We start from the raw sequence: 27,958 nt of genomic DNA, 5'->3' as shown, positions 1-27,958 counted from the left end.
ATTTGAAACACGCGGGTCTGATACATATGCTAAAAAAACTAAAAAAACCTTCATTTGATCCATTTCAAAAAACCAGAGCCATCATCTTTTCCCATTTTCTCTGTAGTGTTCTTGAGTTTCCAAGAACAGAGGCCGTGAGTTTCCAGAAACCGGCCATCAGCCGCCGCAAGCTGCCTCGCCGCCGCCGTTGAACGGGCCCGGCCGCCGTTCATCGGCGGCAAAAAATCAAAATTTTTCATTTTTCTTAGAGGTCTTTATACCCTCGTTTAAAAAAAACATACTGCTTTTGTGAAAAGGAGGCCTCGGGAGGGTAGATCTAGAAAAGATCCACTCGAAATACCCCTCCCCGGGTCATCGGCCGTCTGAATGAGGAGACGAAAATAAAGGAAAGGATCTACACTCGTATGCAAAGAAGAACCAAACGAGGTAAAAAAAGATACCTTTATTTCTTTCTCGCTTTCGGATATTACAAGTGCTTTGAGTATTTGCGGTTTGCTGCTGATTTCCCTCGTAATCGTGTACAAAACTTGTGTGTTTGTGTGTATTTCCGTATATATCCCCTGAAAAGCTCTAATTACATGGCTTTATAGTGATAACCTAGGCTATTTTTAGAGTTTTAATCCGAGTAAAACTCGATTTGTTTGTGGTGATAATCCACGACTCTGACTTGGTTGTCTTTGTTGAAACACGTTCGTTGGCGTTTGCTTGATGGCCGAGAGTCTTGCGCTGGAGAACTCGGATTTGTTGGAGATAAGAAACGTGCAGCCATGGGGAGTTGAAGGGGAGAACGGTGCTAGGGTTTCTGGAAACCCTAGCCTACTGGTCACGTGCCTTGGGCTGTTGAGGCGTTGGGTGTAATGTTGGATCTGGGCCACCTGTACTTGGGCCATTTATTATTATTTTATTTGTAAAGGGCCTGTACACAAACATAAAAAATATGTAAGTATGTATATTATGTAATATGGTTAGAAATTATTATACGAAATAACATTATTTAAAACTGATGAAATTTAGTGTCTTCAGCTGCCCCTCTTTGCTCATTGTCGTGTAACGACAATGGAGCAAAGATTAAAAGACACGAATTTCGACCATATTGAATATCCTCTGCAGTTGAGATCTGACGTTGAAACTGGTTTGTCAATCACGAAATGACATCCTCGTCGTGAGGTTGAGTCAAAACTGGAATATTTTGAGCACGAATTCCCTCGTTGTGAGGTTGAAAACGAGCTCAAAGCTTTTGGCAAGTGGTCTCTGAATCCTCTTCTGGCTCAAGGTACTTCGTCGTGAAGGTGAAATTGACTCTGTGTACTTTGGTGTTGTGGTGTCACAGATGACTTTCTCGTCGTGAAGTTGAGTCAATCTGTTTGTGAAGTTGGAATTGTATATGGCTCATTCGTCGTGAATTTGAGCCTGAGAATTGGATATCCTTCGTCGTGAAGTTGAAACCCAATGCAATATGCGTTGTTTCGAGGCCAATATCCTTCGCTGTGAAGTTGAAATTGGCTCTAAAACTGGGAAATTACTTGTTGACAACCAGCGGTCCCTTCGTTGTGAAGTTGAACTTGTGTTGTCTGGAGCCCAATCTCCTTCGTTGTGAAGTTGAAATTGGCTCTAAAATTGGGAAGTTGTTTATTGACAACCAGCGGTCCCTTCGTCGTGAAGTTGAACTTGCGTTGTCTGGAGTCCAATATCCTTCATTGTGAAGTTGAAATTGGGAAATTGTTTATTGACAACCAGCGGTCCCTTCGTCGTGAAGTTGAACTTGCGTTGTCTGGAGTCCAATATCCTTCGTTGTGAAGTTGAAATTGGCTCTGAAATTGTTTATTGACAACCAGCGGTCCCTTCATCGTGAAGTTGAACTTGCGTTGTCTGGAGTCCAATATCCTTCGTTGTGAAGTTGAAATTGGCCCTGAAATTGTTTATTGACAACCAGCGGTCCCTTCGTCGTGAAGTTGAACTTGCGTTGTCTGGAGTCCAATATCCTTCGTTGTGAAGTTGAAATTGGCCCTGAAATTGTTTATTGACAACCAGCGGTCCCTTCGTCGTGAAGTTGAACTTGCGTTGTCTGGAGTCCAATATCCTTCGTTATGAAGTTGAAATTGGCTCTGAAATTGAGAAATGTCTGTTGACAACCAGCGGTCCCTTCGCTGTGAAGTTGAACTTGCGTTGTCTGGAGTCCAATATCATTCGTTGTGAAGTTGAAATTGGCTCTGGGTAAAACCTGCAAAGATATGCATATATGCGATGTTATGGATGTCATGCTCTTAGGTATGCCTAAAATGTATATGCAACATATGTTATTCTGGGCTCTGGAGAGAAATCTCGATCTCCGGTGGCCTGTCGTTGTTGACTCTTGATTTTGAAAGCTTGAAGTTCCGATCTCTTATCTTGAATTCTTCAAATGTTTAAATCTGATGTGCACATTCTGTTTTTTTTTTTGATTTGGGAGATGCTCCTCAACCATCTCAAGCATGTGCATGAGCCTTGATCGGCTTCTGGGTACCTGTACTTTTCAATGAATCTTTGTACAGTAATATGCGATTATCTTTCACAAAAAATAAATAAATCATTAGGTTTAAATCTAATTCAAGATGCTCAGAAGGAATTAGATGAAAGATTGTCTTTATTCATAAGGGAGGAGAAGAACAAATAATACATGGCAAACATTCTAGAAAACGAATACACGATGATGTGTAAATGAATGTCTTAGATCTCAATAATGTGGGCACTTCTGAGCTGAAAAGCCGTTTGGTGACCTTGAATGCAGCCTTTGCCAAAGGATCTTTGAAAATGCGACAACGTTTGGGAGGGTGCAACATTTCTCCGTTTTGTTGAGTTCGTAGAAGATTCATGTGCCAGGATGTTTCCACCGTTAATATCCAAATCGCCCTTTCCGGGTTTTCAACTTGGACCCATCCTTGGTTGCAAGACGCCCTTTGCGGGTTTTCATCTTGAACCCACCTTATTTTCTCTTCTTTTGTTTGTTTTCCTATTTTTTTTTAATTTAGGGCGCCCTTTCGAGTTTTCACCCTAAACGTTTTTTTTTTCAATTTAGGGCGCCCTCTCGGGTTTTCATCCTAAGCGAAATATTTCTTGACTGCGTCTGAGTTGATGGGATGTGACAGTTCAGGTCCGTCCATTTCAGCCAGGACGAGGGCTCCTCCGGAGAAAGCCTTTTTCACGACATAAGGTCCTTCCCAATTTGGCGTCCATTTTCCTCGGAAATCCTTCTGGACTGGCCAAATTCTTTTTAACACTAGATCCCCTTCGCGGAATATTCTCGGGCGCACCTTTTTGTCATGTGCCCGAATCATTCGTTTCTGATAGATTTGACCATGATGAATGGCTTTCATCTTTTTTTCCTCTATCAGATTAAGCTGATCATATCTGGATTGTACCCACTCTGCATCGTCTAGTTTGACTTCTGTCAAGACCCGAAGAGACGGAATCTCGACTTCAATGGGTAGGACTGCTTCCATTCCATAGGCTAGTGAAAACGGAGTTGCCCCAGTCGAAGTTTGTACCGAGGTTCGATAGGCGAACAAAGCAAAAGGCAACTTCTCATGCCAGTCTTTGTAAGTTTCAGTCGTTTTCTCCACTATCTTCTTAATGTTTTTGTTTACTGCTTCTACTGCTCCGTTCATCTTTGGTCTGTAAGCAGTGGAATTGTGATGTTTTATGTTGAACTGTTCGCAAGCAGCACTCATTATCTTGTTGTTCAAGTTTGTTGCGTTATCGGTGATAATCCTTTCAGGTAGACCATACCGACATATAATTTCATTCTTCAGAAACTTGCAAATAGTGGATTGAGTGACACTGGCATATGACGCAGCCTTTACCCATTTCGTGAAATAGTCAATTGCTACGAGAATGAAACGGTGACTATTCGAAGCCTTCGGATGGATTTGCCCGATAACGTCCATGCCCCACACAGAGAAAGGCCATGGTGACGTCATTACATGAAGCGGATGGGGTGGAACATTTATCTTGTCTCCATAAATCTGACATTTATGACATCTCCTAGCATAGTTGATGCAATCGCTTTCCAGCGAGGACCAAAAATATCCGCATCTCATTATTTGTCTTGACATCATATGCCCATTTGCATGTGCTCCACACACTCCATCATGTACTTCTTCCACTATCATTTTTGCCTCTTCAGCATCGACGCACCTTAACAGAACTTGGTTATGGCTTTTCTTGTATAAAACCTCTCCGTCAAGGACGTATCCAGCTGCCAACCTTCTAAGGGTTCTTTTATCGGTTTCGGTGGCTTTTTCTGGATAACTCTGATGCTTGATATACTGCAGAATGTCGTAGTACCAAGGCTTAGTGTATTTCACTTCTTCAATTTGGTAGCAATGAGCTGGGTACTCATACGACTGCATGTTAATTGGCATCATTTCAGACTCCCCACCAGCCCTGAATGCGGCTGCCAATGTAGCTAAAGCATCAGCCATCTGATTTTCTTCTCTAGGCACGTAGTGGAAGGTGACTTCGTCGAACTCTTCGAGTAGATCTAGCACTAGTCTCCGGTATTCTAACAGTTTTATATCCTTAGTTTCCCATTCTCCTCGGAGCTGATAGATTACTAAGGCTAAGTCACCATACACCCGCAAAGTCTTTATATTTTGCCCCAATGCAGCCCGAATTCCCAAGACGCATGCTTCATATTCAGCCATGTTATTGGTGCAATCAAAGTTTAGTCTGCTGGTAAATGGGTAATGACTCCCTTCTGGAGAGATCAGGATTGCCCCGATGCCATGTCCTAATGCATTTGATGCTCAATCGAAATGCATTCTCCAGGAGCTGTCTGTTGAAGTATCTGCTTCTTCTAAAGATATGGCCATCAAGTTTTCATCTGGGAAATCAAAGTCCATCGGCTCATAGCTCTCATCAGTTCTGCTTGCCAAAAAATCGGATATGGCACTGCCTTTTACCGCTTTTTGGCTCACGTATTCGATGTCGAATTCAGACAAAAGCATCTGTCATCGGGCTAACCTTCCGGATAGAGCAGGTACACCCATCATGTATTTTAATGGGTCTAACTTGGAAATCAGCCAAGTGGTGTGATACAACATGTATTGTCGGAGTCTTTTTGTAGCCCAGACCAGAGCACAACAAACCTTCTCCATAGGAGGATATCGGACCTCGCAATCGGTGAACTTCTTGCTTAAGTAATAGATGGCTCTTTCCTTCTTCCCGGACTCGTCATGTTGACCCAGGACACACCCCATGGAGCTCTCGAATATGGAGAGATACAAGAACAGAGGTTTTCCTGGGATAGGGGACATCAAGATAGGAGTGTGGGACATGTACTCTTTTACCTTCTCAAATGCAATCTGACAGTTTTCATCCCATATTCCAGGGCTGTTTTTTCGGAGAAGACGAAAGATTGGATCACACTTGTCAGTTAACTGAGATATAAACCGGGCTATGTAATTCAATCTTCCTAAAAAACCTCGGACCTCCTTTTGTGTTCGTGGAGGAGGTAGACTCTGGATAGCCTTAACCTTATCAGGATCAACCTCAATGCCTTTTCTGCTGACTATAAAGCCTAATAGTTTCCCGGATGTCACCCCGAAGGTACACTTGCTAGGGTTCAGTCGTAACCGGAATTTCCTCAATCTCTGGAAGAGCTTTCTTAGATTCTCGCCATGTTCATTCTCGGTCTGTGCCTTGACAATCATGTCGTCGACATAAACCTCGATCTCTTGGTGCATCATGTCATGGAACAGGGTCACCATAACTCTCTGATATGTTGCCCCAGTATTCTTTAATCCGAAAGGCATCACTTTGTAACAGAAAGTTCCCCACATTGCGACGAAAGTGGTCTTCTCCATGTCTTCGGGATGCATCTTGATCTGATTGTACCCCGAAAATCCATCCATGAATGAAAAGTAGGCGTTCCCGGCCGTATTGTCCACCAGAGTGTCTATGTGTGGCAGAGGAAAGTTGTCCTTGGGACTTGCCTTGTTAAGGTCCCGGTAATCGACACACATGCGTACTTTCTCGTCCTTCTTCGGCACAGGCACTATGTTGGCCACCTACTCCGGGTATTTGGCTACTTGGAGAAAACCGGCATCAAATTGCTTCTTGACTTCTTCCTTGATCTTAAGGAGCATTTCTGGTCGCATTCTTCTCAGTTTTTGCTGCACAGGTTTGAATTCTGGTTTGATTGGCAGTTTGTGAACTACCATATCTGTGTCTAGTCCCGGCATGTCTTGATATGACCAAGCGAACACATCTCCGTACTCCTGAAGTAAGACTATCAGGTTTTTTCTTGCTTCAGTCGAAAGAGTTGTGCCGATTTTAACCTCCTTTCGATCTTCCTCAGTGCTCAAATTTAAGATTTCGATCGCCCCCTCATGTGGCAGTATTTGATTTTCTTCTCTTTCTATCATTCTCAACAATTCGGTAGGCAAGTTGTACTCCTCTTCATTATCGCATTCATCAAATTCCCCAAGACAAATGGTTGATTCAAAATCCACCTCCGGATCAGGATCATCAGTGCCCACATTATCGTTATCTGGGAACCTGAAGGGAGGAAAATGTGGATGTATGAGAGGATAATATCCCACACGGAATGGTCAAGAACTAACTTTGAGAGTAACTGAAAATGAAGTACTAGAATGAAGGAGGTAGATAATGAATTCAAAAATAAAGGAAAAATTTGTTTGCCATGGAAAAGAAAAATGCATCTTTTATTAAACTTAAATAAAATGTTTATTCACCCTTACAAAAGATCACCTATTGCCCCGGGTATAGGAAAATAGGGATAGTTCGAATATTACTCTGAAAGATTCTTGTAAACCACAGGTAGTTCTTTCACCGACCAACTGCTAGGCACGAACCTATGTGGCAGAGGGCATATCCTGGATCTATCTCCGTTGTCAACATCTTCTGTGGTCACGGCATTGATGTTCAGATCTTCCAGAGCTGTTTCTAACTCGGATATGGTGGTCTCAAACACATAACCACCTGACTTGAATGTTCTGAAAAGCGGCGGGAATGTCATAGGCTTCCATTGGAGTTCGTTTCCAGTCAATCTGGCCAATCTTCTCTCCCAGTTCTTTTGGATCTCCTTTCTCTTTTCATGATAACTGGGCTGAAAACCGAGCCCAAATTGGTATAATTTTGAGATAGGAAGGACATGATTGATCATTCCTTGCAAATATTTCCCAAAACCTCTCCCGGTTCTGGCACCTCGGCCCAGGGTTTGCTTGATCTCCATCCTTGTGCATTTGGAGAGTCGAGGTCTTGGGATTCTCTTTCCTTCCGCCATGAATGTGGAATTCACAAACTCCAAGGAGCGGAACGAACATTCTACCGCTTCCTCGTCTACTTCGATGTATGGAGCCTCCGTGGTCACGCTTGCCACGATATCTTCCTCAGCATTGATAATTACTAAGGCCCCGTCAATAACAAATTTAACTTTTTGGTGCAACGTGGAGGGTACTGCACCTGCTTGATGAATCCACGGCCTTCCCAAAAGACAGCTATAGGACGGCATGATATCCATCACAAGGAACTCAACATCATAGGTGACTGGTCCGATGGTCAATGGTACCTCGATCTTTCCGATTACCTCTCTTTTGGTCCCATCAAATGCTCGAACCACATTCTGACAAGCTCTCATATGAGAGGTATCTATTGGTAGCCTCTTCAATGTAATCGAAGGCATCACGTTCAGGGCCGAACCATTATCGATTAAGACACTTGGTAAAGCGTGCCCCTTACAGTAGGTAGTAATGTGTAACGCCTTTGTTCGGCCTCTTCCTCCGGATGGAATCTCATCATCTGAAAACGAGATGAGATTATCAGCTTGAATATTGTTCACCAGTCGATCCATCTTGCTGACTGGTATGTCTTGTGGCACGAACGTTTGATTAAGGACATTCAACAGCGCTTCTCGGTGTACTTCCAAGCTTAAAAATAGTGCTAGCATTGAAGTACGTGTAGGTAAGTTGTGGAGCTGTTCTACAATGTTGTACTCGCTGTGCTTCAAGATCTTGAGGAACTATTTAGCTTCTTCCTCCTTTATAGGTTCATTGATAACTAGCACATCTCCTTTGAACGGCTCAAGTGGTCTTTGCCCCACTTTACTATTACATCCTCCGGAAGTACTCACCTGACATTCGTACTTCCATGGCACTTGCCGATTATCCTTATATTGAAAAGGCCGAGGTGCTGAGATTACCACCTTGGTTGGTGTTGTTACTGTCATGCTTTCCTTAGGGGTAATTATCAAAGGACTACCCCTACCAAATCTTCTGTCCGATGATCCTCCAGTGGCACAAACATCTGCTTCCAAGGACTCTTGAATTTCTTCGTAAAACTCCAGCTCATTCCGATCCATCATGAGCTGGACTAACAATCTGAACTCTGGCAATCTTGCACTTTATGCCCTTCTTTGTTGTGGTAACAAACAATGGTTACCATCTTCATTTTCTGTCGTATCTGGATATGGTGCAAGAAATCCTGCCTTTACTATTTGGCTCCATACCCAAGCCAAAGGAGATTTAATTTTCGAAACACTTGATTTAATTCTCCTGCCCCCTTCAGTAGTAATGGCATTGATTCCTGTCTCCTGATGATTGGGCAAGGGATTCTGGGCGATGTTTGGTGCTCCGGAGTTGAAAGTGATCCAATTCTTGTTCCGCATTCGTTGCACAAGTCTCTTGAATGCGAGACAACTTTCAATCGAATGCCCCTGCACACCGCCATGGTATTCGCAATGAGCGCTCTCGTCATACCATTTCGGGTAAGGGGGACTTATTGGATTCATAGGATAAGGCGATACTGCATGAGTGTCGAAGAGCTGTTGGTATAATTCTTTATATGTCATGGGAATGGGTTCGAACTGCTCCCTTTCCCTTTCCCTTCTTGGTTCTCTATGATTCTGTCTAGAAGTACCGGATGGCACAGCTGCTGTGGAATTTGAGCTTGAGATCGTAACCCCCTTGCTGACGTTGTAGGTGTTTACATTGTTGATCTCTCGCTCTTTGTTTTTCACGGGAGGTTTTTTACTAGAGTCTCCTCCCTCAATCTTTCCTTGTTTAATGGCCAACTCGATCATTTCACCGGCCATGACTAAATCTGAGAAACTTCCCGACGTGATTGCTACCAAGTGCCCGAAGTAAGGTGCTTTCAAGGTCTGTACAAATAACTTTCTAGTTTCCTTTTCATCCAAGGGTGGATGAACTTGCACAGATAAATCCCTCCATCTTTGTGCGTACTGTCAGAAACTCTCATTGTGTTTCTTCTCTAGGCTTTGTAACATGACCCGGTCTGGTCTCATATCGTTGATATGCTTATACTGCTCCAAGAAAGACTTGGCTAAGTCTTTCCACGTCTTGATATGTGTCCGGCTAAGCTGGTTGTACAACCGAGTAGCTGAACCGGATAGGCTCTCCTGAAAGCAATGGATCAGGAGTTGGTCATTTCCCCCGTACCCTGTCATCTTCCGACAGAACATAGTGATATGGGCCGAATGGCAGCTGTTCCCGTCGAACTTCTCAAACTCAGGAACCTTAAATTTTGGTGGAAGCACCAAATCGGGAACCAAGCTTAGTTCCATTGCATCAACACCATAATAATCATGGTCTCCATGGACCATCTTCATTTGGTCTTCTAACATCCTGATCTTTTCTTCCATCTTCCTCGCCTTATCCTCCTCGTCAAAATCCGGGATAGGGCAGTCGTCCAGATGACTGTCAGGCTTTGCCGCAGAAGTCTGTAAATTTGACGCTGATACAGCTTTCCCTCTAGCAGCAGATGAGTCACCTTGCGGTCCGAGTAAGGTCCCGGATGAGGCAACCACTTGTGGGGTCGATGGTATGGTTATCCCCTCAGATGAAGCTTCTCCAGATGCATTTGTCTATTGTTGTAAACCAGATAACTTAGCCACGATCTGGTCTACTAGGGACTCCGTGCTTTTCTTTATGGACTCCATGGTACGTTGATTGTTCTGAGCCATCTTGTCCTCCAATTCCTTTTGAAGTCTTGCCATGTTCTCCTCGAGTTTTTCCATTCTGACATCCATTTGTTTTTTCTTTGCACGAGTGTTGTGAGGGTGATGCGTATCTATTGCTTGCGGTGGTAATCTTGGTGTCTGAGACATGTTCTGTTAGTTAATACGAATGTAAAAACATGGAAAAAAAACTTGAAATATAAAAATGCAAAATATGCAATGTATGATGTATGCAATTTGGAGGCATTAATCCAGAAAAAGTGTTCATTATTATAAACAATCCTTATTCAGACAAAAATGTTTTATCTTTTTAGAGATATAAAAACAAATTAAAGGTACATTCGGACTAAATCCTCTAGACCCCGAACAGCTTCCAGTAGGTTGACAAGTCTTATGTCTTCGTCTGTCACTGGTTGAATGCCTTGTCGAACCACTCCAGCTTCCCTTGCTAGGCCGTGAAGATGACGGGCTGCTTTTTGCACTTGATCCAGGAAATCTCGGATGGTTGCATCTCGGGCCCTCACCCTTCGCTGTGCTTGTTCCCAACGGAAACGCCATTGTAATCCTCCGTCGAAAAGCACCATCTGAAGCTCGTTTTCTTACCTCTTGAACCCATCTACAATAGCTTCTAACTCAACTATCGTCTTGCCATCTTTCTCATGTTGTTTCTCTAAGTCAGCTACCCGAACTCTCAAGCGCTGGTTCTGATATTGACTATCTGCCAAGCGTCTTTGGGCAGTCTTCGTTTGTTCTTTCCAAGCTCTCTCATCAGGCCCCTCGAACTTCCTTTTCAGGCTATGAGCTTCGTCTTTCCAGTATTCAGAGGTTACCTTCAACTTGGAGTTATCCTTGACCTTATCCCGATACCCCTTTCTCAAGTCTTCGAGCTCAAAACGGACTCTTTTTTGCTCTCTTTCCAGTTTATCTGCCCAATCTTTCTGAGAGTCAGCATCAAGCTTCCACTGATAACGTTCAGCTTCAAGTTCCCTTATCCTCTGCTTTAGCTCATTATTCACAGCTTCAAACTCGGTCTTGGCTATCTCGAGTTCAGAAGGGACATGCCTGAGATGTTCCTCCATGGTACGGGTGTCTCATAGTCGGCACCGGAATATTGTCATTTTTCCTTAACCTTCGCCACTCCACATAATCAGGAGTAAGCATGTTTCTGGCAGCTACAACATCCATCCGGAATACTTTCCTCCATGAATCAGCTACTTCTTTGATCATCTTCTTATAGCTGTCACCGTGATACTCAAACTCTGACCTAGCTAGTCCATACGTTGCTGGGACAAACTGACGTGCCCCATACTGTCTAAGTGCTAACAATGGAGCATACCCAACTGCACCCCAAAGTCCAAGTAAGGTCATAGTGTCGGAGTCCCCACATCAGAAAGAACGTCATGAGGAATAACCAGGGGCTCTCCAAAATATCCTGGTCCTGAAGATGCGTAAAAACCTTCATCCATTTTTCCTTTGAGGCGCCTTCATGCCATTTCCTGGTAATGAATTCACCTAGAGGTGAATATGTGGTGCTGAAACGGCGGTAGGCAACCCCGTTAGTCTTCCAGAAGTGGCTGTGAATCCAGACTTGAAGGAGCTGAACCACCCAGTGAACTTCCTCCGCCAGTTTCTACAATGATTGAGAGATCGGAAGGTCTCGGCTAAGATGGTCGGTGCTGGATTGACTCTTCTCGAGAGTTGTTCGAATAGCTCCACTACGGTGGCATCGATATATCCCAAGGTCTTTGGGAATATTATTAGACCATACAGACCTAATGCAAACATGTCTATTGTCTTCCACTCATCGGGATGGTGCTTCATTAGTTGCTTGATATGAAGCCAAGCGATTCCTTCTCACTTTTCATCAACTCCGACAACCTTAGCTAGTGCATTTTTGAAAGGTTGACTTTTAATGTGCTTAAGGTAGGCCCGCTTGAGTTTGATGTTTTCACAATGCAGCAGTGTAGTGTATTCTTCTATGGTGGGCACCATGTCTTCCCGGTTAAAGGTGAAGCAACTGTATCTCGGGTTCCAGAATTGAACCAAGGCTCTGATCAGGGGCTCATCAGTCTTAACATGAAGCAAAAGTGCAACATCACCGTACCGTTGGCTGAACTTCTGTTTCACCTCATTCTTCCAACTGTCCCAGATGTCCCGAAGCTCTTGTACGTCATTCTGCTTTAGGCTGATTAAGGCGTAGCTAACCAGCTCTGACACATAGCTGCCTTGAAGACTGTCTCCCTTTTCCTTCTGAGTCTTCTCGGACCATAGTCATACCTCGGGGTTTTTAATCTCTTGTATTACAACACTTTTATCCATTAATTCAGATTATTTTGTGCGTAAAGTCTTTTTAGGGATCAATGGCCTCTTGTTATGATGCAAATGCTAAAAAACAAACACAAAGGTAAAAAGTTAGTAAAAGTATAAATAAATAAATAAATGAAAAAAGAAGAAAAAAAAAGCAAGGGAAAAAACATAGGGACAAAAACATGGTTAGGTAAACAATGTCCTAGATTTTGGAATGTGGTTTTGGGGTAGGCTCTATTTCTTCAAAAGTCTCCCGGTTTAGGTTCTAAAAACGGTACTCGAGTTCTCCTTGCCGGTGCCCCTTTGGGCTTACCAGACCCTTAGTCCTAAACCTATCACAGGCTTGTGTGGACTAAGTTAAACTCGAGGGGACACATTCCCTTATGTCTATGCGGAGAATAAATTTACACGAAGACATAAGGTATATGAATCTCGAAGGCTACTTGCTAGGCATATGCGGTGAATAAATTCACACGAATGCGTCGCTTTCACCCCCACTTAAAGGGTTCGGAGCTCGGGTATAGAGCCTTTGGATGAAAAAGTTTGGAAAGCTGAAATCATTAGAAAACGGTCAGTCCAACTATTTACTCGAAAAAATATAACCAAAAGTAAGTAATAAGGATTGAAATGTTACCTTAAAGTTCAAACTTACCCTTTTCATTAAAAAGACAACTGGAAATTACCTTAGCCTGACTCACTTACCTGAGTCCCCAGCGGAGTCGCCAAGCTGTCGCAACCGTCTTTCGGTTGGACCCGAAATTGGGCTTCGACTTGGATTAAACGAATTGGAGTCGCCATCGATCATTTATTTAAAAATAAATGGGTTGACCGGATACCTTGTAATTTACCTGATCTGCGTCTTACCAAAGATGTGTCGGATTCGGGAGTCGGTTACAGTCAAGGAAGGGTTAGCACCCTTGAACTATCCTTTCGGTACTACATAATTTCCAGTTGTCTTTAGTTAAGAAAAATGTAAATTTAAATTAAGAGGTAAAATAGCGATCTCGACTACTTAAAATTGATTGATTTGAAAGTGAACCTTTTAAGAGTCAAAATGTGTATTAGAAAAGGTGATGAAAATAAATTAAAATTGAAAAATAAAGAAAATGAAATGAAGAACAAAATAACAATAAATGATACACCAAAAGTAACATAATCGACATGGAGATATAGAACATGAAGGAAATAAGAATGAAGACAAGTATGACAACATATGATAAGGTAAAAAATGAAAGAATAAAGAAATAAGAAAATAAAACACAATAAAACGAAAAAAAGAAAAGAATAAATAAATAAGGAAATCATAATAAAAGTGAAATAAAATAATATATGCAAATGTAAAATAATAAGAATTAAATAAAATGTACATATGTATATATAAAAAAATGTAAAATAATAGCGTATAAAGTAAAATAAATAAAATTAATAAAAACATATAATATTAATACCATATATATATAGCTAAATATGAGAGAGGAAAAAATATAATAATAATAATAGAAAAACTAAATAATGAAAATAAATATAATAATAAAAAAGTAAAGAAATAATAAGATAAAATACAAAATATATACATATATATATATATATATAATATAGCATATAAGTAAAATAATAATACTAATAATACATATATACGAGAGTGAAAAAAAAACTAATAATAATATAAAATATATATAAATATTATAATGTAATATAAAAAGATAATTAAAATTAAAATCCAAAAAAAAGATTAAATTGAAAGAACTACAGGATAGAGGCCGAAAGTCAAAGAAATATTAAGGATTAATTTTAATTTGGGGGGTGAAATAACTCTTTAAAAGATAAGAGGGACCAAAAGGGTAGTTTACCCTATTTTATTTGAAACACGCGGGTCTGATACATATGTTAAAAAAACTAAAAAACCTTCATTTGATCCGTTTCAAAAAACCAGAGCCATCATCTTTTCCCATTTTCTCTGTAGTGTTCTTGAGTTTCCAATAACAGAGGTCGTGAGTTTCCAGAAACCGGCCATCAGCCGCCGCAAGCCGCCTCACCGCCGCCGTTGAACGGGCCCGGCCGCCGTTCATCGGCGGCAAAAAATCAAAATTTTTCATTTTTCCGAGAGGTCTTTGTACCATCGTTTAAAAAAAACATACTGATTTTGTGAAAATGAGGCCTCGGGAGGGTAGATCTAGAAAGCCGCCTCACCGCCGCCGTTGAACGGGCCGGCCGCCGTTCATCGGCGGCAAAAAAAATCAAAATTTTTCATTTTTCCGAGAGGTCTTTGTACCATCGTTTAAAAAAAACATACTGATTTTGTGAAAATGAGGCCTCGGGAGGGTAGATCTAGAAAAGATCCACTCGAAATACCCCTCCCCGGGTCATCGGCCGTCTGAATGAGGAGACGAAAATAAGGAAAAGGATCTACACTCGCATGCAAAGAAGAACCAAAGGAGGGTAAAAAAGGCTCTTTCTCGCTTTCGGATATTACAAGTGCTTTGAGTATTTGCAGTTTGCTGCTGATTTCCCTCGTAATCGTGTACAAAACTTGTGTGTTTGTGTGTATTTCCGTATATATCCCCTGAAAAGCTCTAATTACATGGTTTTATAGTGATAACCTAGGCTTTTTAGAGTTTAATCCGAGTAAAACTCGGTTTGTTTGTGGTGATAATCCACGACTCTGACTTGGTTGTCTTTGTTGAAACACGTTCGTTGGCGTTTGCTTGATGGCCGAAAATCTTGCGTCGGAGAACTCGGATTTGTTGGAGATAAGAAACGTGCAACCATGGGGAGTTGAAGGGGAGAACGGCGCTAGGGTTTCTGGAAACCCTAGCCTACTGGTCACGTGCCTTGGGTTGTTGAGGCGTTGGGTGTAATGTTGGATCTGGGCCACCTGTACTTGGGCCATTTATTATTATTTTATTTGTAAAGGGCCTGTACACAAACATAAAAAATATGTAAGTATATATATTATGTAATGTGGTTAGAAATTATTATACGAAATAACATTATTTAAAACTGATGAAATTTAATGTCTTCACATAGGTATCAAACCCACCCAAAACCACAAAGCAATGTATCTGTCTAATTAAAAACACATCATTTAAACAAGCCGTGATCACCCCGGACAAAGTAGAGCCATCCATTTCAAGACACAGCTGTCTCATTCTTTTAAACAGACCCAATGCGGGTTCAGTCCGACCGCAATCCGCATAAGCGGAGATAAGAGCGTTATAAGAAACAAGGTCCGGGTGAGGAATTTGATCGAACATCTGGTGGGCAACAGAAGGGAGGGATTCCTTGGCGTATGCTGCGATGATGGCGTTGAAAGAGAAGGTGTTGGGGTGTTGGGTATGGTGAAAAGCGTTGTGGGCAGTGGTTAAAAGGCCACATTTGGAGTAGAGAAGGATGAAGTGATTGGAAAGGTAAGTTGAAGAAGGGGCGATAGATTTGATGTAAAGAGTGTGGAGGGATTTGCGGGTTAGGAGGTTTCTGTGGGAAATGCATGTTTTCAAAAGGTGGCGGAAGTTTTGGATGGTCCATGAGATTTGGGTCATTTACAAAATTTGTAAACTGCCCCCTCGGTTTGGCAGTTTATAAGTTGCCACTCGATCAGATTTAAGCAGGCCATTAATCCCAAGTATTGCAGTTTACAAATTGGTCACTGGTTTGGGCCTATTATTAAAATCTCTGTCGCGGTATCACCTTGTTGGTGGAAAAAGAATAAACAGGCAAGTCCATTTTCGCAATAATCTAATTAATAAAAACATGTTTTCAAACTTCGAAGCTTGAATAATTATATTATTTTAGTGTTAGTGAGTTTCCATATCACAAGATATACTATAAAATACGATTGGCTAATTTACTAGAATTTAATCTACAGAAAAAGGGATGTGGGATCGTCGGGAGGCTTTTGTCGTGGCCTGGGTTGGCTGCCTTCAATCAAGGTTTCATTTAGAGAATGGGATTTGACAGAATGTGGCTTCAAAAAACAACCTTGAAATTCTGCTAATTTTGGTTCTACTCTCCCACTTTGTTTCTGTTTTGCTACTTCTTCTCAACGATTATTCCTTTCACTTCACCTGTTTTATTTTGCAATTAGCATGCTATGTAACATCTTGGTTAGGATTTAGTACTCAGTATTTGTCCAGCCCCAAAGATTAATTATAATATTAAAAAAATAAGCTGCAGTCCACTACCTTAGATATAATGATCTACCACTACATTTTGTTTTGTTTTTATGGTTGCAATTCACATGGAAAATGCTTTTCATGCTACCCCTATATCGAGATGGTAAATGATCCGTGTTAAGAGACCTTTGAATCTGTCAGTTTAATTAAGACAAATTTTGACATAAAATTTCTTCCTGAATCTCGCCCTCAAGATTTCACAAAATTAAATACGAGTTTCTGCCAATTATATGCCAACCCATTCTAATTTAAAACAAGATTGGCCTGCAGAACAAAATTCGATAAGTCAAGAATATGCTTCACTAAATAACTTCATCCAATGTGCAACACCTGCGTGTAAAATCCAAGTATCAATTACTCGATTTGGACCTCAAAAGTCAATTTTGACGATGACCTGATTGATTTTAGCGCGTGAACAAAATATTACTAATAAAACCCTTCCTTCATTCTTTACAATGATCTAGATTTAAGATTCTTGTTTTCAGTATCTACAGTGATTTATTTTGTTGTTAGATGGTAGCCTCCATTATGAAAAAATAATGGAAAGTAATACATGATTGACTTACGAAACACTCAAACCTCGAATGCTGCCAAGATTAGAAAAGAAGTAGGTCAATTTAGTTTAGCCTAATGCTACTCTCTTTATCTCTCCTTTTGACTCTAAGATCCATAAACACACATCTATGGTTAATTTCATATGTGCTGCTTTTTCCCTACATTATCCCATATGTTTTAAAATAAATTAAGCTCTTTCGTAATTAAACGCAAACCTTGGTTTATCTTTCTTTGTGCCATCATTTCCCTACCATTATTGGGAAATTCATTTAATGACAAAAGAAATAAGAGAAACAATATCCCATTTTGTCTGGGTTAGTGAACAATGATGCATGTCGATTGAACAAAGTGCATGAAGCTTTAATTAGCCCATCATTAATTCCATTACCAGCCAACAAATGGAAGCAATGGAATTCCTACTGCAACATGAAATTCATTTACTATATTTCTTTTTAAAGCATGATCCGTGTCCTCCATGAATACCGTGGGCAGCATCTCTCACTACGTAATTTGCCATGTTAACTTTATAATCCATTTTTAACTTAGTGGAATCGTCTGTTTTGAAAATAAAATTATCGTTTTAGAACGATATTACTTGAAAGTAATTGACCCTGCTGTACTGTGACTGTGAGTCTCCATTTTTTGTTTTAAATAATGTGCATGATTATTTTTTCAACAAAGCAAACAGCCTGAAAATTGGAAGTTAAAGAAAACCCAGAAGAGAGAAGCTGTTTACACGAATATAAAAGTTAACATCTCTTTCTGCTTTTCTTCTTCTTTTCTGAAATTCTCTGATGATAAACAAACTAATCCCCTAGTTGATACAAATTTACACCACCCATGTGTGCTGTCATTGTGGCCCCAAGTAGCTTGATTCATCACAGGTAGAAATTTGTGGGAATGCTTTGTTGTTGGCAAGCTTCAAATCCAGACACAACTTGAGGATAGGGCAGTGAAATTATGTCTCCCCGGTTTCTACTTTCGACCGAACTAGTCCCAGTACTGCTCCCAGTGACCATGTTGTCTGTTCCATAAAACCCACCAATCCCATCCAATATCTGTTGATTGTTGCTGTAGATCAGTTCACTTAGCTCCGCTTGGAAACTATAAATACCTTGAAACACATCATTAGGACCATCAACATCGTTAACATTAAAATGGGAAATTCTGTCTGTGAGTTGAGAACAAGTACTCTTTAAGGGACTAAGGGAAGAAGTTATGTTCAAGGAATTCTCATATGGCTGGTCTTGAGCAAACGGAACATCGAGAGGGTATCGAAAATTCATGGAATCTTGGGCCGTGCTTGGTAGGGGCATGACTGGTGGTGGCAGCAGCGGCCAGTGTGCGGCCTGGTTCACCGTTCCAGGACCCGTATAATTCTCACTTGCTCTCTTCATTTCTTGGTTAAAGGCAAGGCAGGTAACTCTCCGAGCTTGATGCTCTTTTCTCTGTTTGCCCAGGACCTTCTTTTTAAGCTTTGTGTTCCAGTGGTTCTTAATATCATTGTCGGTTCTCCCAGGCAGTTGTGCTGCAATTATAGACCATCTGCGCATTCAAATAGGAGCATAAGAGGCGTAATTATTAAGAAGAAAAAGACCCCAACTTTAGCGATCATATATATATACCTGCTTCCAATGCTTATGTAAAGGGTACAAAGATGTTATCCTCTTCTTCTGAAAACCCTCCATGCCTGATGTTTGGTCGAAGATAATTCAACCATCTAAGACGACAACTCTTGCCACATCTCTTAAGCCCTGAAATTTGGTATCGTTCAAGAATTAACAACTTATAAGAAAGGAAACTTAGACTACAATGATTTATATAAAGAACAGTAGTATTGCTAACCTATCTTCTGAGGCAATGCAATCCAGTTGCCGCCAGTGCCGTTTTCGTCTATATAAGCCTTGAGCTTGGCGTCTTCCTCCGGCGACCATGGACCTCTCTTCACGTTAGCTTTGTCACAGCAAGGAGCTCTCCCCATGTTTGTTGAGTTGAGAAGGAGAGTTTCAAAGTAATTTTATCTGTTCTATTATGGTCCCTTGCTTGACAACAATGAGAGTGATGATATATATATTTATAATATATATATATTCACACCACGGAAAAAGAAAAGGGGGGGACTATAATGGCTTGAGGAAGACAGGCTTGAAGATTAGAAATGTGTTCGCCAGGATTTCAGAAAAGGAGAATGAGGGGCAAAATTATTAAAAACCAATGAAACTTTATGCATAAAATATTGAAGAAATGAAAAGTGGAAGAACAAGAGTGCAGGATTTTTCTGATTGTCCTGCTACCTCCTGAATCTATGCTAATCTTTATCTAAATAATCATGCAATTATTTTATCATTTAAATTGCTAGTTGCTGCTACACTGATTAGCCATCTCCATAATTTGACCGGATCCCATATCTGTTGATGGAGGTCTGACACATGATCAACGGCTGCTACCGTTGATGATCATCATGCAACTTATGGACCCACCAATGGTTGTGAGAAAGATGAGACGGCATTGGGTAATGTTGAACTTGAATGCTTCTTGTGTTTATACTTATACTACGTGGCTTTCTGGGTAATTCCTACTCCACGAATTTTTAAATTTACTTAAGAGCATAGCTGCTTCCCTAAATTAGCCCCATAATTGTTTTTATAAAAGGAATCCTAATTTCTTATATAATTTTTATGATTTAAATTTTACTTTTGATAAATTCAAAATTTAATCTAAATCCTACCTATACAAGAAAGAAACTAAAGCTAGAGGGAAGAAGTGAAGTGTTCTTAATAAATCTAGAACTCATGACCTATAATTATATGAAAAAATAAAAATAAATAATTTGATCATCATACGTCATAATTGGTTTCCTAACTATCAAGGTCGGTCCTGGGCCGGGGCAGGAGGGGCGCCCGCCCAGGTCTCATAATATTTTCCATAGTAATATCTAAGCTATGCATGTTAATATCACATAAATAGGGGCTCATTTCTTTTATTTTGCCCCGAGCCAAAAAAAAAATACCCGCTGTCCCCTGTTGACTATACAAAAATGAGAAAGATGGTCAAATATAGAGAATAGAAGGGGCGTTACTATTAAGTTAGGTTATTAGGTAACCAATTAAAGAAGAAAAATTTGTCATTGGAAACCTTAGTCCATGCTTTGAAATTACTTCAATTCGACCAATTTAACGAAAGCACCAATAATAGATGGGCATGTTACTATTATTATCATTATACAATGAATTGAATATGCAATACAAGTTTACCAGCGGAAGCTCACTATCGTGTCATTTAAATCGATTGGTAAATGTTGATATAAATTAAATTTAAAAATATTTTATGTGATATTAATTTTACTATATTAAAAATTAATTAGTTGTACCACCACCCACTTGTTTCTCTAAATTGAAAGTTCAAAATTGGAAAATCTTAAATATACTGTTGTCCTCCAATTATTCTGAATAAAAAAGTAATAAATCAAGAGATTACTTTTGGGGCATTAATTTATTAAAGCTATTAATGCAATTACAGAGTGGATTATAATAAGATTTGCTACTTCTTAAAGGGGAGGCCATGCCCAGCATTTTATAAATGCAAAGAAAGAAAAATGTTAGCCCCTCAAAGATGGTTGCCTTGACTAATAATTGAGATCATAGCAAAGAATAAAAGTCAATTGTATGGGATTGCCAATACTATACAGTTTTACTTTTCAAAATTACCCAATTTATTTGTTGACATGGTTTGATTGCTTTAATTAATACCAAACTCATATTAAACGAAATATAATGGATTAGTTGATCATATGAGTAATTATATAAAAAAAGTTTTATTTTTTCTTAAATCTAATCTGATTCGATTTTAAGTTTGTTGGACCAATTTAATTAATTGAATATTTCAATAAAGAATGAAATTTGAATCTTAACAACAATCCACGAAGTGTAGTATTTGAAGATTTATGATGGTTGTTATATAAATAAATGAAAAGCAAAGTGAAAGTATACAAGTTTTAAAAGCGTAAGCCGAAGGGAAATGGTAGGGCACAGCTCAGCTTTGAGATTATTTTCTCCTCATCTGGAAACTGGTTTCTCCATAGCTGCACAGCTTTGAGATTAAAAAAGAACCCTCATTTGACTAGCCAGGTTTCAGTTGTGGGGTTTGAGATTAAAACCCTAATTGACTTTGATGGCATCTTTTCTAATGAAGCTTTTTGTCTATTTTTATTTTATTATATGAATTTCTAGGTAATATAAAAATTTAAAAATGTTTCTTTTGAATACAAAGGTATGTTTCACGTAAAACATTTTCTTAATGTTTTCCTCATTTTTCAATACTTGATTGTAGGAAAATTATTTGGTCAATGTAAAACATTTCCATGGTTAATAAAATTTCATTTGCGTTCTTTCAGAAAATGACTTGCGCTATGATTTTCCGTAACTCATTTTCTGAACTTTTTACTTCAAAAATAAATATTCAAAATAATTTTATTTTATATTAATATAATATTTTAATATCATTTTAATCAAAATATAAATTATCAAAATATTTATAATAATATAATATTATATTTTTTAATATTATAATAAGATACTCAATTATATTATAATAATTTAAGATATTATATTTTTATTTTAATAATATATAATAAATTACTAATAAAATTTATATTATTTTTTAATTTCATAAAAATAATATTATAAAATTATTAATTATAAATAATATTATCTATGTATTTAATATTAATATAATAATCCAATAATATTTAATAAAGATATTTAAAATATATTAATTAATAATTTTTAATATATAATATAATATCCTTACTTTAATAAATAATTAATGTAATTCATAATATTTTCTCAATAGAATATAGTAGTATTAATATTTTATTTAAAAATTATATAAATAATATTTTAACAATAAATAAATAAATTATTTTAATATTTAAAAATTAAAAATTTATGATAAATAATATTATTTATTATATTTAATATTTATAATAAATAGTTGTAAAAATATTCATCAACTAGTTAAAAATGATTTACATGATCTCTATCAAATATAGTAAAATATTTTTAAAATTATAATTTTTAAAATATATATATATAATTTATTTTACAATAAAATATTTTAAATGAAAGAAACCGACTTTAATTATTTAATAAATTTGAAACTTATATCACAACTTCCACGAAAGTTATCGGTAAAAAAGAAAACTATCAAATCAGACAATGCTTCTGAAAATTATGCCTTGCTTCTAGAAACGTGCGACGGACTTCACTATCAAATCTTACAAATATTAAATAAAAAAAGAGAAAATCGCCTCAGTGACCAAAAATACCTTATAATATACGATTTTAATCAACTTTTTTTGGATTTGCCAAAATGACCAATAAAATCGCAACGCGATATCAAAATCGCAACGCGATTTAGAAAATCGCAACGTTAAAAAGAAAATCGCAACGGTCAAAAGAAAATCGCAACGCGAGCTTCCAAGTTCGCAACGCGATTTAGAAGAAAATCGCAATGCGATTGATTGAATCGCAATGCGATTTTTAGAATCGCAATGCGATTGAGAGAGTCGCAACGCGATTTAGAAGAAAATCGCAATGCGACTGAGAGAATCGCAATGCGACTGAGAGAATCGCAATGCGATTGAGAGAATCGCAACGCGATTTAGAAAATCGCAACGTTAAAAAGAAAATCGCAACGGTCAAAAGAATAGTTAAAAAATTTTGTTTCTTAAGAATTTTCTCTAAAAAGATAGTATCCGCGCGGACGTGTCGAAGACACGTATTACCACGACCACGACCACGACCACGGCCACGGCCACGGCCACGGCCACGGCCACGACCCGACCCGAGGCGGCGGCGGCGGCGCGCGAGAGTCCCCTTGTCCTCTTTCACTCAACAAGGAAGTGCAAAATACAAGCCTTAAATATAATTCCCAATAGTGTTTCCAATACTATGTGGGATTGAGCATTACCAACACTTGTTCCCAATATCATTATTCTTCATAAGTTATCATCCATTACAATATGAATTATCGATAAATTAATTCATTTTAACAAGTATTTAAAATTATAACTTGATAAATACATGAAATAATTCTATTATTAAATAAAAATATATTTTTTATATTAAAATTATTGAGATAGATATTTACTATAAAGTAAAAGATTTTTTTTTCACGTACAACCTCTATGTGAATTAGTTTCACAATAAGGTATCGGTTATGCATTGGATTCTTTCGTATTAGATGGTCTTTAATAAGATCATCATCATCATTCTTTTGTTCAACAATACCATATTAATGAGGTATATTGGTTCATTAACACGACTAATTCATATTGTAATGGATGATAACTTATGAAGAATAATGATATTTGGAACAAGTGTTGGTAATGCTCAATCCCACATAGTATTGGAAATACTATTGGGAATGGTATTTAAGGCTTGTATTTTGCACTTCCTTGTTGAGTGAAAGAGGACAAGGGGGACTCTCGAGCGCCGCCGCCGCCGTCTCGTCTCGGGTCGTGGTCGTGGTCGTGGTCGTGGTCGTGGTCGTGGTCGTGGTCGTGGTAATACGTGTCTTCGACACGTCCGCGCGGATACTATCTTTTTAGAGAAAATTCTTAAGAAACAAATTTTTTTTAACTATTCTTTTGACCGTTGCGATTTTCTTTTTAACGTTGCGATTTTCTAAATCGCGTTGCGATTCTCTCAATCGCTTTGCGATTCTCTCAGTCGCATTGCGATTCTCTCAGTCGCATTGCGAATCTCTCAGTCGCATTGCGATTCTCTTCTAAATCGCGTTGCGACTCTCTCAATCGCATTGCGATTGATTGAATCGCATTGCGATTTTCTTCTAAATCGCGTTGCGAACTTGGAAGCTCGCGTTGCGATTTTCTTTTGACCGTTGCGATTTTCTTTTTAACGTTGCGATTTTCTAAATCGCGTTGCGATTTTATTGGTCATTTTGGCAAATTCAAAAAAAATTGGTTAAAATCGTATATTATAAGGTATTTTTGGTCACTGAGGCGATTTTCTCATAAAAAAACTTTTACCGCGTCAAAGGATTTTCTTAGAAATTTCTTTAATTACGAAAATATTATTATAAAATAATATATGTTTTAAGTATTTTCAATCATTTGTTAATGAATATTCAATCATTTTGTTACCGTCACTGGTGCTCGAACCCATGACCTCTAAGAACAACGATTCCTTTAACCACTAAAGTAAGTTGATACTTATATAAAATAAGACGTTAAAACACAAATTTTGATCCATTTTAATACATACACTTTCAATTTTTTCAAAATTATACCTAAAGTTTAATTTTCATTCTAATTTAGTACATCACCATTAAAAATGTAACGCGTTTAGTGCCTAAACTATCAATTTTGGTTCGTTTTAGTATCTAAACTTTTAATTTTTTTTTCAAAACTTTACGTTAAATTTTGAATGAGCGTACTAAAATGAAATAAAAAAACTAAATTTTTTAACGATAATGGTACTAAAATGAAACAAAAATTAAACTTTAGGTATGTTTTTGAAAAAATTGAAAGTTGAAGTTATGAAACGAACTAAAATTGTTAGTTTAGATACTAAACGCATAGTTTATCTTAAAAATATAATAAAAATTATTTTTAAACTGAAATCTTTGTTATAGTAATTTATGAAAGTCGTCAGGATAATACAATAATTTTTAAAAATTATTAGGACTACACAACGATTTTGTAACAAAAGTGAGGCAAAGAAACATAATTTTAAGTAAAAATTATCGTGTAATCATGACCACTTCTAAAATTTGTTGTATACTCGTGACGATTTTCATCGACTATTGTAGTAATGACATTAGTTCATAAAATAAATTCCACTTCATATTTGCAACTTATATGAATCATTTTTTACACCATCATTCAAGTAAAATTATCAGATTTCCTTTATTTATAAAAATTATTATAATTACACATAATTTTTAATATATAATATGATAAAGAAATTTTAATTTTATATTATAGACACCCGTTTTTGTCCGGGTCTTCTTTATTATTATTTTTATCGTTATTATTATTATTATTATTTATTATTATTATTATTATTAATTTACAAATATTACACTTTTGCAGGCTTAGAAGCCCAATTCAGATTACAAAGGCCCAATCCCGGAGCCCAACAATCAACCCATCATATTAGGGTTTCAAACCCTAAATCAGATTAGGGTTTCAAACCCTAAAACAGATTAGGGTTTCAAACCCTAAATGTTCCAGCCGCCTCATTTCTGGCCGTTGGATCTGGACTCATCCAACGGTCCAGATCACGCAGAGCTTAGGGTTTGAAACCCTAAAATATTCAGCTCAGCCGTTTGGCCTTCCAGCTCCAGCCGCCGCTTGACGTTCCAGCCTCTCAGCCGAGTGAGTGCCGCCGACGATCCCAAGCCACCGCCGTTGTCATCCAGCTTCCAAATAGTAACTGAACGTCATCCCCAGTGCCCAAATCAGTCAAAAAAATATATCAAATCTAAAACCCATTAAAATATCATTCTAAATCCCGATTTTTTCGGGATTCAATCGTACCAAATCAGAGAAACAATCCCCATACCCCGTAGGCTTCATGATTTCATTCAAAACCCCTAATAAATCAAGCATGCAACCAGACAAGAGGGGATTCAAGGGTGATAACAAAAAAAAAGAGGAGGCATTCGGTAAAAAAAAAAAAACAGAGGAAAGAAAAGAAAGAAACCAAGAGAAAAATCATCCATCCCATTCAAACAAAAACACGAAAAAACAGAGAGAGGGGAACCCATACCTTGATCGGAGGAACCATCGGAAGTCCAAAGGGGTCGTTGGAGTCTCGGTTTTCCGTGAGGTAGATCCTAAATCTAGGGTTTTCTGTTTGGATTTTGGGGTAGGGGACTTTAGATTTGGGTTGAGAGCTAAGAGAGGAGTTTTGGAGGCTTCTCTCTCTCCGGCCGCCGTGAGTTCCGCCGTGGACTCCGTCGGTGGCGGCCAGAGCCCTCGTCTCCGGCGAGAAGTTGAGAGTTCTCAACTATATCTCTTCTTTGTTTGTTTCTGAAAGAGGAAAATGAGGGAGATGAGAGGTTTAGCCCGTGTATGGGGCTTTTAATTCCCCATCTGAAACGCAGTCGTTTTGCCCCCAATATCATCTGATTTTTTGAGTTACGGGATAACTACTCTTTTGGTCCCTGTTACTTTGTAACCGCACGATTTGGCCATGGAATGAAGTTTATATTATTTCAATTTGAGCCTTTATCTTTTCATTTTTATATTTTAGTCACTAATTTCGTGTGTTGTGTATTTTTGTGGATGTTCGAATTTGGCCATGATATTTATGTTTCTTATATTTTAGCCACTGTTTGGTATTTGGTATAATTACTGTTTGAATCTTTAAGTTTCTGTTTATTCTAAAATTGACCACTGATTTTGTTCTGTTTTATTGTAGCCATTGATTAATCTAGTTTCTTTATTTTATGTTTCTGATATTGTAGTTTCAATTTACACAGTTTAGTCACTTGTCTATAAAGCTTAGTTATTTTATTTTATTTGCGTTATGGTTTGCCATGTTTGCATGTTTACATTTTAACCCATGTTATATTATTGCACTCATATTTTACTTTGGCCACAATGTTTGTATTAGTTTCATTTTAGTCATTGATTTTTGTATGTTGTATATTTTGGCTGATGTTCAAATTTGACTCTAAGATTTGTAAATCTGTTTATTTTAGTCACTAGTTTGCATTCAGTTTAATTACTATTTTAGTCCCTACGTTTCTGTTTTGCTATTTTAGTCTTTTAATTTTCTATTTTTCTGTTTTAGCCCTTTAATTTATTATTACCATGTTAGTCATTGTAATTATTAAATACTTACTTTTTGGCCATTATATTTTGGGTTGTAACATTCTTTTAATCCCCTATGTATGTACATTTTTCATGTTATGTATTTATTTGTACCATATGTAATTAAATATGTTTGATTTTATTTGTTGTAAATATTTATTTCACATATTCTATTTCTATTTATTTCCATTTTTCTTTATTTAAATATTGTCCAAATACTTGTAAGTACACGTATGCGTAGAATGAGCGTGGAAAGTATCACTTGGTCGAAGTGGTGCGATCCGATACGGCATTTTAACGACATAGGAACTTGCAACAAGTCGATTATATTTCACTAATTAATTTGTGCAAATGATGCAATGTGTGTTATATTAAATAGTAATTTATTTTATTTTATGTAAATGTCAATTTCAAATTTTGCATTTGTATTCAATTCACATTTAGTTAATCAATTTATTTTGTTGTATGCAAACATCATTTTATTTATATTCGATTCACATTTTATCAAGAGGGAAATATTCTTTATGGATGAGAAATAGTCGAGTTAGCTTTCCCGATGGAGGATTGCTAATTTCGAGATTTCTTTTCGAGTTAAAGAATTTTCTCTAATTATTTAATTCGAAGCAAATTAATCAACGTTCGATAAATAGATCATATTTTAACTTTATATTTGATTTATAATTTCCACCATTTACAACGATGTGTAAGCGACACAGTACCAATTTTGGGCGTTGTGGGGGGTGTTTACCCTTCCCCGCACGTAACCGACTCCCGAACCCATCAAATCGATTTTCTGGTAAACGTAGACCCCTTTTGTCTTTAAAAATGATTTTTCTTAAAATTATTCTTGAAAGACGTTTTTAGGTATTCGACCTGCTTAATCTAAAGGTCGATGGCGACTCTTTTCAATTTTATTCAAATCAATTCAAAATCACCCATTTTTTCAAAATAAAGTTGTAATCGTTTTTAAAATAATATTTAATTGTTTTACCTAAAAAAAAATGGTTATGACAGCTTGGCGACTCTGCTGGGGAACTTTTTTTTAGAGAGTCAGGCTGTATGTCGTTTACATATTGTCATCTTGGTGGAAATTATGATTTCTAGTTT

At 37.8% G+C, this 27,958-nt stretch overlaps 1 pseudogene; it reads right to left on the bottom strand.

Annotated features, from left to right (window-relative positions):
• Positions 1 to 17,770: 17,770 nt before the first annotated feature.
• LOC120130720 lies at positions 17,771 to 19,164 on the bottom strand (annotated as a pseudogene).
• Between the last annotated feature and the right edge of the window lie 8,794 nt (positions 19,165 to 27,958).

The sequence above is a fragment of the Hibiscus syriacus genome, unplaced genomic scaffold (assembly GCF_006381635.1).
Source record: "Hibiscus syriacus cultivar Baekdansim isolate YM2019G1 unplaced genomic scaffold, ASM638163v2 tig00110548_pilon, whole genome shotgun sequence".
Classification (NCBI taxonomy): Eukaryota; Viridiplantae; Streptophyta; class Magnoliopsida; order Malvales; family Malvaceae; genus Hibiscus; species Hibiscus syriacus.
This window is presented reverse-complemented; position numbering and strand designations above follow the sequence as displayed.